This window comes from Heterocephalus glaber, unplaced genomic scaffold (assembly GCF_053883595.1).
Source record: "Heterocephalus glaber isolate CG9 unplaced genomic scaffold, H.glaber_assembly_v1.0 deba00000006, whole genome shotgun sequence".
NCBI lineage: Eukaryota > Metazoa > Chordata > Mammalia > Rodentia > Bathyergidae > Heterocephalus > Heterocephalus glaber.
In genome coordinates this window covers 438756-450603 of record NW_028258136.1, presented here as the reverse complement: position 1 = coordinate 450603, position 11848 = coordinate 438756, and the positions used below count along the sequence as shown (strand labels likewise).

Below are 11848 nucleotides of genomic sequence, written 5' to 3'. Positions count from 1 at the left end.
TGCCAGACACACTCAGCCATCTCATCTTCGATAAAGGAGCCAAACACCCTCACTAGAGGAAAGATAGCCTCTTTAATAAATGGTGCTGGAAAAATTGGGCTTCAACTTGCCAAAGATTAAAACTAGACCTATATCTCTCACCATGCCCTATACTAAAATTGAAATAGATTAAAAATCTAAATATTAAAATAGAAACTCTGAATCGTCTGGACCAGAGGTTAGGTGGAACTCTTGAAGACATTGGGGTAGGAAAAGATTTTTTGAACAAAACCTCAGTTGATCATGAACTAGCACAAACAATCAACAAGTGGGATATCTTCTTATTAAAAAACTTCTACACAGCAAGAGAAACCACCAGCAGTGTGAAGAGACAATCCACAATGTGGGAAAAAATCTTCACCTGCTCTTCCTCAGACAAAGGTCTACTATCTCAAATCTGTAAAGAACTTAAAAAGATCAGACCTCCCAAATTGAAAGACTCAATGGAAAAATCGGCATCTGAAATGAACAGACATTTCTCACACAAAGAAGTAGAAATAGCAAATAAATACATGAAAAAATGTTCAACATCTCTGGTCATTCAAGAGATGCAAATGAAAACAACACTGAGATTCCACTTCACTCCAGAAAGAATGGCTGCTATCATGAAATCAACCAATAACAAATGCTGGCGGGGCTGTGGGGGAAAGAGGAACCCTGCTCCACTGCTGGTGGGAGTGTAGACTGGTGCAACCACTGTGGAAATCAGTATGGAGGTACTACAAAAAGCTAGGAGTGGAAGTCCCATTTGACCCCACTATTCCGCTGCTGGGGACCTTCCCCAAAGAATTAAAAGAATCATACCACAGTGATATATGTGCACTGATGTTCATAGCAGCACAGTTTGTGATAGCTAAAACTTGGAAACAGTCCAAATGCCCATCAACTGGGGACTGGATAAAGAAAATGTGGTTTTTTAATAAAATGGAGTGCTACTCAGCCATAAAAAATGAGAAATTAGAGACATTTATAGCTAAGTGGATGCACATTGAAGCAATATTCTTAAGTGAAATAAATAGGACACATATGTATAAATACCAAATAGTTTCTCTGGTGTGAGAAATTGAAAGTGTAAATAAGGACTAAATGTATAATAGGTAATGTGAAATAGGAAGAAAAGGGGCAAAGGGGAAGGAAGTGGGAGGGCTAGGGGAAAGGATAGAAGGGAATGGGATTAATATGAGTAATTGGAAAAATAGGAACAAAATCTTTGTAAGTAGGGAAGAATGAAGTGGTTGAAGGGAGGGCTGAGCAAGGGTGAAAAATAACAACCAAGAGAGACTATGTAAAGGTGCAAATTTCCAATGATGAATGTCATTATATTTTATACCTAAAATGTACCAATGATTAGAATGAATAATCGATAATGTAAAATAGGAAGAAAAGGTCCAAAGGGGTAGAGGTAGTGGGAGGGGAAGGGGGAAGGAAAGAAGGGAAAGGAAAAAATGATGAGAAATGTAAAAAATGGAAATAAAGTCTTTGTAAATAGGGAAGGGTGGAGGGGGTGAAGGGAGGGCTAGGGATGGGGAAAAAATAAGATCGAAGATGCATCATGTAAAGGTACAAGTTCCTAATGAGAAATGTAATTGTGTTGTATACCTACAATGTACCATTATAGAATTGAACCAAAAAAAAAATGATTACAGTCATCAAGGCAAGGTACTACAGGTACTTACCATTGCATTTTTAAAATCTCCTCTTCCTTTCCCCTTCCCTCTATCTTTTGGTTCCCCTTCTCATTTGCAAAAGATCTATTTCCCAGTCTTCTGTTATCTATCATTTATTTTGCTGTTTAAAATATTTATCTTTTGTGTTTTTCATATAAGGGAAACCATGCAATATGTTTGATTTATTTCAATTAATATTATTGTCTTAAGGTGTATACTTGAGACTGCATTGTGTTGAAATACTACATTTTCTTCATTCATCTATTGATGGACATATATACTGCTTTCAAAATTTAGGTATAATGAGTTGTGCAGCTATAAACATGAGTATGCGTGTATCACTGTAACATGATGTCTTTAACTCTGTTGGGAAGATACCTAGAGTGGGAATAGCTGAGTTGAATGGAATTTCTATTTTTATGTTTTTGAGGAACCTCCATAATAATTTCCATAGTACTTGTACTAACTAACACCACCCTCCCAAAGTGGAATAGTTCCATTTCCCCTGCAGATTCATCAGTTTTTGTTCTTATTCGATTTGTTGATGAGAGTCATTATTTAAGATCGAGTCTCAGTGTTGACTTAATTTGCATTTCTCTAATGGCCAGAGATGTTGAATATGTTTTTTCAGTTACCTATTGGCCATTTGTACTTTGAAAGTGTCAATTATTTTCAGTTGCCCATCTTTTGATTGGGTTTTACTTTTTTTGGAGGAGGCTAAAATTTTGGCTTTTAAAATGTATTTTAGATATTAGTACTCTGATGCGTAGATGGTAAAATGTTTTTCCCATTCTCCAGGTTGTCTCTTCACTTTGTTGGTTATTTCCTTTGGTTTGCAGAAACTTTAAATTTGATATGATCCTGTTTGTTGATCCTTTATGTTATTCTTGTGCAACTGGAGCTCTGTTTAGAAAATCCTTGCCTATGCCTATGTCTTCAAGAGTTTTACCTATTTTATTTTCCAGCAGTTTAAATGCTTTTGTTTTAATTTTTATATTTTGATTTTACTTTAGTACATGGTGAGATATGTGGGTTTGCATTCAATCTTCTGCATATGGTTATCTAGTTTTCCTAGCACCATTTATTGAAGAGGCTGTGTTTCCTGCAATGTATATTTTTGGTTCCTGTGTCAAAGATAAGAGGATTGAATGTGCCTGGGATTTTTCTGCATTCTCTTTTCTGTTCTACTGAATGGTATGTCTGTTTTTGTGCCACTTCCATACTGCTTTTATCACTTTAGCTTTGTAATAATATAACTTGAAATCCAGCATGTGGTGTTTCCTGCTTAGCTCTTCTTGCCTAGGACTGCTTGTTCCATTCTGGGTTTCTTTGGCTTCATAAAAATATTAGCTTTTTAAAAATTCTAGTTTTGTGAGAAATACTCTTGTTATTTTGATTGAGATTGCCTTAAATATGTATATCAGTTTTACTAGTTTGGCCACTGTGACAATATCAGTTCTACCTATCAAAGAACTGGGGATATCTTTCCATTTTCTGATATCCTCATTGCTCTCCTTTTTCAGAGGAGTACTGTACTTTTTGTTGTAGAGATCTTTCACTACTTTTGTTAGATTTATTACTAAGTATTTTCTTTTTCTGGAATCTAAGGTTAATGTTACTGTTTTCTAATTTCTTTCTCAGTGGGTTCATTATTGGTGTCCAGGATTGATATTGATTTTTGTGTTGATTTAGTTTCCTGGTAACTTGAAGACATTTTTTATTAGTACTAGGAGTATTTTAATGGAATTCTTTTGGTCTAATATGGAAAGGGTCATGTAATCTGTAAATGAAGATAATCTGACTAGAGTATGAGTATTTCTATAAGTATTCTTTTCCCATAATTATTCCTCTATTTCTTTCTCTTGGTGATTGCTCTGACTAAAGATTTCAGTTCTATATTGCACAGGAGTGGTAACAGTGGACATCTTTATCTTGTTCTTCACTTTTGAGGGAAAGCATTCAGCTTTTCCCATTTAATGATGTTGGCAGCTGTTTTGTCAGAGTTTTTGTTGTTATTGTTTGTTTTGAGACAGGGTCTACTTATGTGTTAGGGCTGACCTTGAACTCACTAAATAGGTGAGGGTGCCCTGAAACTCCTGAAGATCATCTTGCTTTGTCATCCAGAGTGCTGAGATTACAGATGGGTTACCACTATGCCCAGCTAGAAATAGCTTTTATCTGATTAAAATAAGGTTTTTCTATACCTATTTTCCTTTGTTTATTTTTAAATCATGAATTGATGATAGATTTTGTCAATTCTTTTTCCTCATCTTTTTTTCTTCTTTTTGTATCTGGGATCAAACTCAGTTCCTTGTGCTTGTGGGGCAGGCAGTGGAACCACTGAGCTAAATCCCCAGCCCTTTTTCCTCATCTTTTAAGATGATCACGTGCATTTTGTCTTTGCTTCTGTTTATGTGATGTACTAAATTGGGTATATTGAGTCATCCTTGCCTCCTAGGATAAAATCTATTTGGTAATGTTGTTAATCTTTTTAATGATTTGTTATATTTATGTTTGACAATTTCTTGTTGAGGATTTTTGCATCTATGTTTATTACAGTTTGGCTTGAGTTTTTATTTTTTTATCTAAATTTTTGTCTTGTTTTGGAATCAAGGCAATTTTAGACTTTGGGAATGATGTGGGAGTACACTTTCCCTTTCAATTTCATCCAAGGTGTTTTTTTCTTTTTGTACCTGGAATAAAACTCAGGGCCTCATGCTTGCCAGCACCACACCACTGAGCTACATCCCTGGCCCTCATCAAAGTTTTTGAGGAACACTAGCATTAGATCTTCTCTGAAAGTCTTGTAGAATTCAGTGGGGAATCCATTGTGTGTTGGGATTTTTTTTGTTGATTATTACTGGTTCTATTACATTGCTAATTGTTCAATTATTCAGGGTTTTTATATATTTTTTTAGTTCAGTTTTGTTAATTTGTGTGTGGCTAGGAATCTATCCATTTCTTCTGGATTCTCCAATATATTGGAGTACAGATTTTCATAGTAGTTACTAATATCTTCTGGATTTTAGCAGTGTCTTTTCTTTACTTTTTCAGGTAATATTGCCTGAAGGATTGTCTATTTTGCTTACTTTTTCAAAGAATCAACTCTTTGATTCATTAATTGCTTGTATTAGTTTTTCTCAATTTCATTAATTTCCATTCTGAATTTTGTAATTTCTTTCCTTGTATTCACTTTGGATTTGTATTACTCCTTTATTTTTAGGACCTTGAGTTGCATCTAGGACCTTGAGTTGTTTTTTAATTTTTGTTCACTGTGTATATGCCTCATTGGGCATATACAGCCATAAACTATCCTCTTAGAACTATCATTGTGTGTCATCTGTTTCAGTATGTTGTACTGGCATTATCATTTGATTCTAGGAACTGTCTAATTTCTTTCTTGATTTCTTCTTTGACCCATTGATTATTAAAGAGTGTATTGTTTAATCTCCATATGTTTGCATAATTTCTTTTTTTATATTTTATTTTTTTACTATATAGTTAACTCACTTAAGTGTACAATAGTTTTTAGTATATTCACAAATATATGCAACCATAACCACCACCAACTTGAGCATTTTCATCAAAAGGCAAAAATAAAAACCGTACCCTTTTGCTATCATGCTACTCCACATCATTCCCTACTTCTGTACCCCATAAGCAACCACTACTTTCTGTATTTACAGATCTCCCTTTCTAGACATTCAATATGAATGAATCAGGTGTGATATTTTATAAGCAGCTTCTTTTACATCATCCACCTTATAGCACCTATCAGTACTTTACTCCCTTTTATGGCCAGATATTCCATTATATGGTTATATCACACTTTGCAAGGATGAATATTTGGGATGTTTCCATCTTTCAGCTTTATAAATAACACTGTGCCTAAGAGCCTCTGTTCCATGAGAGAGGGCTGGACATTAGAGGGAATTTTAACTAAGAAAGGATTTTTAAATTTTAAATTTTAGATAATCACTCTGGCATTGTTTTGAGGTCTGCCAAACTGGTAAACCTAGAAGAGGACTGCATCATAAAACCCAAGCTGAAAGATACTATGAGACTGGGACTGGTTAGAGTTTTACTTTCTAACCTATTGGCAACAATTCTAAATAGTATAGTAAACCACCCAGAGTCTGGCTTATCTGCACAAAGGCACTCTGTGGCTACCAACAAATTCCACCCCAAGCTGGTTCAGGACTAAATTATGGGGCTGAGAAGGCAGACCACAGAGGTTATAATCCAAACCTTTGCCAGCATAAAGAAGTTGGGTATTCTAGAGTGTTATGGTTTTTTTCATGCTCCGTTTATTAAGCCAAAAACTGAAGGCCTATAGTGAGATCTAAACAAAATCTAATCATCTTACTTTGAAGAAATTTGTTTTCTTTTTAGGCTGTGATGAGACAACGTGGCCAAATATTTCAGTGTCATAACGCACACAAACTTTTTGTATGTTAGATGGAAAAAGGGATTTTGTAGCCATAATTAAGATTACATATCTGAAAATAGGGAGATTACCTTGTATATCTGAGAGTCTGATCTAACCATATGAACCCATAAAAACAGTGAACATTCTCTAGCTGAAGCAGGAAAGATGTGGCAGAAGAATTGAGAGAGCTTCCAAGTGTGAGAAGGACTTGATCTACCAATTTTTGAAAGGAGCCATACAGAAAGCAGGAGAAAGATGTGGGCAGCTTCTAGAAACAAAGATTATCTTCCAGCTGATAGCTGTCCAGGAAATGGGAACTCAGTCCTCAACTGCAAGGAGCTGACTTCTACCAACAACTTAAATGAGGCTTTAAAAACAGTCTTTGTCAGAGTGCCTAGAGTCCACGCAGCTGACAAGGGACTTCAGCCTTGTGAGGCCTTCTGCAAAGGACTCAGTTGAGTCATATGTTGCTCACACTTTTGAGCCACAGACTGTGAGATATTTTTATTGTTGTTGTTGTTGTTGCTGTTGCTTATGGCATCGGGGTTGAATTCAGGGCCTCTGCACTGAGCTACATCCCCAGTCTTTTTAAATTTTTATTTTGAAAAGTTCTTGTTAAGTTCTCCTGGCAGAACTCAAACATGTGACCCTCTTAAGTGCTAGGATGACAGGCATGCACAACCATTCCCAGATTAATGGGTGTTAAACCACTAAGTTTGTAGCAAATTTTTCTGTCAGCAATAGGAAATTAATAGGCATTTATAAAGAAAGCAAGCAGACTTCTCAAGCAATGGGACTTTAAGCATAAATCTCTTTCCTCATTGCAAATATGTGTTGATGCATCTTAAGAATTCTTTGCTCAAGAATAATAGTTAACATCTACATAGCCTTTGTACCCCATAGTATATAGCTATATTCAAAGGAAGACTGAAGCCTTTTTTCTCTCCAAGTCCTTCTCTTCTTGGAAAACAGTGGAATGGAGAATGGATTTCAGTGAGACCAAGACTAGGAGATGATGACTTCACCATGAAATCCAAGCTAAAAGATACCAAGAGACTGGGACTGATTGAGGTTTCATTTTTCTAACCTATTTGCAACAAATCCAAATAGTGTAAACTACACAACAGGAAAACCAATTATCAGGCCACTGTATTAATCTAGTTGACAGATGATAGGGCAGGGTTGGCTTGTGTGGAGTGAGTCAGACTAGACAGTGAGAGATATTCATGTTGACTCTTGAGAACTCTAGAAAAGCTGAGTAGGAAGAATATAGAATTCCAGAGGAAGTATAGACTTGGGAAGAGGTGATCATGGAGAAAGTTTAGTTTGGGACACGTTGAGGTTGAGGGGCTTCTGGAATATTAATTTGTAGGAGGTAACTGGATATTAAAAGTGAATCAAGAAGTTCAGTGGATTCTCAAATTAGAGACTATAACTTGGGAATTATTAACATGTAACTAGTAATTGATAATCTTATGTGAGCAAAGATTACCCAAAAGATGCTTATGGGTTTTTGTTTTGTTTTGCTTTAAAATACAATAAGCTTAGTTGTAGAGTGCTTGCCTAGCATGCATGAGACTCTGGGTTTGAGCCTCAGCACTGCAAAAAAACAAATAAGCAAAACACACTAAACAAAATGCAGAAAGATATATAAAGAGAATAACAAGAGAGTGGGGGTAACTAGAAAAAGATTGGAGAAAAGAGAAAAAAAGTTAGAAAGGCTGACAAAGAAAGATGGTTAAAGTAGAGCTAATTGATATACTACTAATAATTACAAAAAAAATATTTTGGCACATGATCTCTTTTAGAGGGAAAAAAGAAGATGGTAGAAGGGCATGAAGCTAGGTGGCTCCTGTTAGCCACCAGAAAGCAATGCCAGCCTGGGACAGCTAAATTGCTCTCAGGCAAATGACATTAAGGGTGGAACTGGCTAAAGAAGAGGGAAGCCCAGGAAACAGTGACTGTTTTCATCCAGCCATTTGTACACAGGGAACTTCACAAGATGGGTGTTTGTAATTTGGGGAATGTTAATACTGTGTTCCTCTTGAGTACATCATTATTTAATGAAGCTTTAGCAATATACAAAATCAGTTACAGGGAAATTGGAGATTCCTCCCATCTTCTACTTCTTGAAAACACTGCTGCTGCATTAAAATGAAAAATCTGTTAGCTTATGTAGTAGCTACGAGGGTATTCAACAGTTTCTTCACAGAAAGCTCACAATGACTTTGCTTACACCTTTTGCTGAATCCCAGTCAGTGAAAGGATGTGAAGGTTGTCACGGCAGCAGGGAAAGTAAGCTGCCCAACACACCAAAGCCTAGGAGGGCTCCCTGCTGAACAGCCAGCTGTGGGGAGAGCAGCCAGCCAGGGAAAGAATCTAAATTTAAGAGTGAATAGTTCTCCTTTCCCGGGTGTTTTGGATGGGCTGAAAAAGAATTAAAATTTGATTTATTCCAAAGCACCAAATGATTATTTTAGGCCATGCTACACTTTCATTCTCTTTCTTGATGCCTTTGGTTTTGACTGAGAATCAAAAAGATCAAAAAGAATCAAAAAGGATCAAAATTGATAATGTGAAATAGGAAGAAAAAATTCTAAAGGGGTAGGGGAAGTGGGAGGGATAGGGGAAAGGAAAGAAGCGAAAGGAATAAATATGAGAAAATGAAAAAATGGAAACAAAGTCTCTGTAAATAGGGAGGGTGGAGGGGTTGAAGGGAGGGCATGGGAATGGGGAAAAAATAAGAACCAAGATACATCATGTACAGGTACAAGATCCCAAAGATGAGTGTAACTGTATTGTATACCTAAAATATACCAATAAACTTAATGAAAACAAAAAAAGCATAAAACAATAGCTGTCAAGTTTCTTTTAAGCTCTCTAACAGACCTAGTCCAAAACAACAGCGTGTATGAAATGTCTCCAATACCTTTTATTAGTACCTTTAAAAATTCTCTTTTTAAGTCATCGGCCCGATATTGTTGCATTCAGCCACATTTTTACCACAAGGATTAAAAAGTACTTAAGTATAATTTTATTCTACTCTGATTCAATGCCAAATGTATAAACAAAATTATCTGGATAATTCAATAAGTTACAGCATTCCATGTCTTAACAATAATAAGGACATAAATGATCATTTCCTGAGTTAAAAGTGCAATGTAAAATTTAATCTGTATTGCTAATAATTTATAGCATAGAAATGTGATCAAAGTGATCATTTTCTTTATCATGTCATAAAACATAGCTGCTTATTTTAAAACAGTGATACAATTTCAATAATAAGGAAATCTGTAATTCATAACAAAGAATATTTTATGTATTTGTTACTTATTATGATTGTTTTTCCAGGTCAAATATTAGTAGTAAAATAAGTTAACGTACAAAATAAAGCCAACAAGTTATCTGTACCCACAGAATATTTGATTTCATTTAAGAAACTGAAGACTGGATTGTAGTTAACATTGTAATGCATACAAAAATTTTCTCTTAAAAATTTCTAAGCAATCACAAATTTAGGTGAATAAAGGAAACTAGCTGAATAAAGGAAAATGACAGTTCTTCATTATGCTGTAAAACTGTGGATCTCGTCTTTGGAAAAGTAAAGATCATGCAGCAACCTTTGCAAGTCCACCATGTTGACTATTACTGCCTTGATTCCATTTCCTTTGCCCTCAACCTTGGCAAACGGGGGCGGCATCTTGTAGTGACAGAACTGGTTGGGAACGATTATTCCTTGTTCTATAAATGGCATTGGTCCACAAATGCAGAGAAGGACTCTGGATTTTTCAAAACTTTGTTTCAGAAATTCAGAAAGAGGAGCTGGTGAAATGTGTCCCTGCTTGCCATTCCATTCAGATGTTGGTGCTGAGAGAACATATTCAACATCAAATCTTTTATCCTTAAATGCTAATTTTTCCAATTGGTTTCTCCAAATTATATTATCCTCTGTTTTATTGAAGAACATCAACTTCAACTTCCTGAGACTGGGTATGTTACTCAAAGCATAATTCAGTATTTTAACCATTGGTGTGAAGCCTGTTCCAGCTGTCACTAAAAAGAGATCTTCTAATTCCTGGAGTCTGGATTTTTTAAAATTGCCTTCGGGACCACTTACAGAAACAAAATCTCCAATCTGAAGATGATCAAGCTCTGGTGTGAGGAGTCCAGCAGGATAGATTTTGATCAAAAAGTAGATGTATTTATTATTAGGAAGATCTGGTTCTTTGAACTGTGAGAATAAGGAATAAGATACAGGTGTATATGGCTTTACTATTTCTGTACCTGTGATAGTTACCTTGAGGTAAACACGGTGCCCAATTGGCACCTGGAGATGAGTGCTTGGTGGCAGCATCAAACAGAAAAGCTTTGTATCATGAGTGACATCTTCCTTGGAAACTAACTGGCACTTTCTGTAGTGTAAACCTGTATCTTTTAGAATAAGTAAATTATGCTTCTCCAGGGGATGTCCAAGGCATTTCTAAGAAATATTTTCCTTTTTTTAAAGGACAATCTCTATTTTTCCCACATTCTCAACAACTCTCACAGAAAAATCTTCCTCGACCTCGTGGCTTAGCCCAATATGGATAAAATACAAATAATCCCTGATTAAGTGTTTCTGCTCTAAAGGAGTCATCTTGATGATCAACTGTTACTGAATCTAAACTGATTTCCTTTTGTTTAGTATATATGACAATGGAGATTAAAAAGTCTGTTTGGAACCAGTCCTTGCTTGGAGAATTAGGACCTTCTTTGGCAAGTGTACCTGCTACTTGGGTCTTGGGAAGCATACCATTTAAGACTCTCTTTTCCTCATGATAGCCTTTTGGAACTGCAGGTTTAATTGCCATTCTGCCAACCAGGCATTCTTTCAGCATGGATTCATAATTGACCCAACGGTGAACCTGATCAAAAAGGTCAGTACCATCTGATCCTGCTGCTCTCATTAGTTCATCTTCTCCACCAGGATGATATTCCATATATGGACTGACATTATAAACATACCCTCTTATACATATCCAACAGTCATCTTTTTTATTATGTTTCTTAAGTTCTTCTTCAGTTACTTCAATTATCCTGCCTTTTAATCCTGTTACGTCTTTTCCACTTTTGGTTAGTCGAATCCAATCCATAAGACTTCTGCCTTGTTTTAAAGGTAACTTGCTACGCCCCCCGGAGGCGACGCGCTGCCGAAAGACTGAGAAGGGACGTTTAGCATCCTGGACCTCCGGTCCGGGCCTTGCCCAGGGCCCGCTGACAGATTGGCACGATGCGGCAGGACCTCCCCCCCCCCCCCGCCAACACCTGCCGCTCCGGCTCTGAGGCGGGGGGGGGAGAGGCCAAGCCCCCGACCCACTTCCAGGGTCGCCAGGGGTGAGGCGTGTCATGCCGCAGCACGTCCGCAGAGGGCGGAGCCAACAGGACAGGGAGCAACGGCGAGGGTGGAACTGAGAAGTACGCATGCTCAGTGAGTCCATAATTTCTTCTGTATCTCTTTCAAGGATATTCTAGAGAAGTTTTTGGAGTCCTAGATTCATTGTCATGAATTTCTTAAAGTGCTGTTTGTCATGAAAGACTATTTCTCCATTGATTTTGAAATATAGTATTGCAACATATATAGGTTTTTATCGGAAGTTTTTTCTCTTAATCCTTAACACTCTTTACTCCAAGCTCTCCTGACATATATGGTTTGTATTAAGAAAGCTGGTCTTAC

The 11848-nt window shown here is 36.6% G+C and overlaps 1 pseudogene; it reads right to left on the bottom strand.

Moving 5' to 3' along the window:
- Positions 1-9643: 9643 nt before the first annotated feature.
- Positions 9644-11353, bottom strand: LOC101705804 (cytochrome b5 reductase 4 pseudogene; annotated as a pseudogene).
- Between the last annotated feature and the right edge of the window lie 495 nt (positions 11354-11848).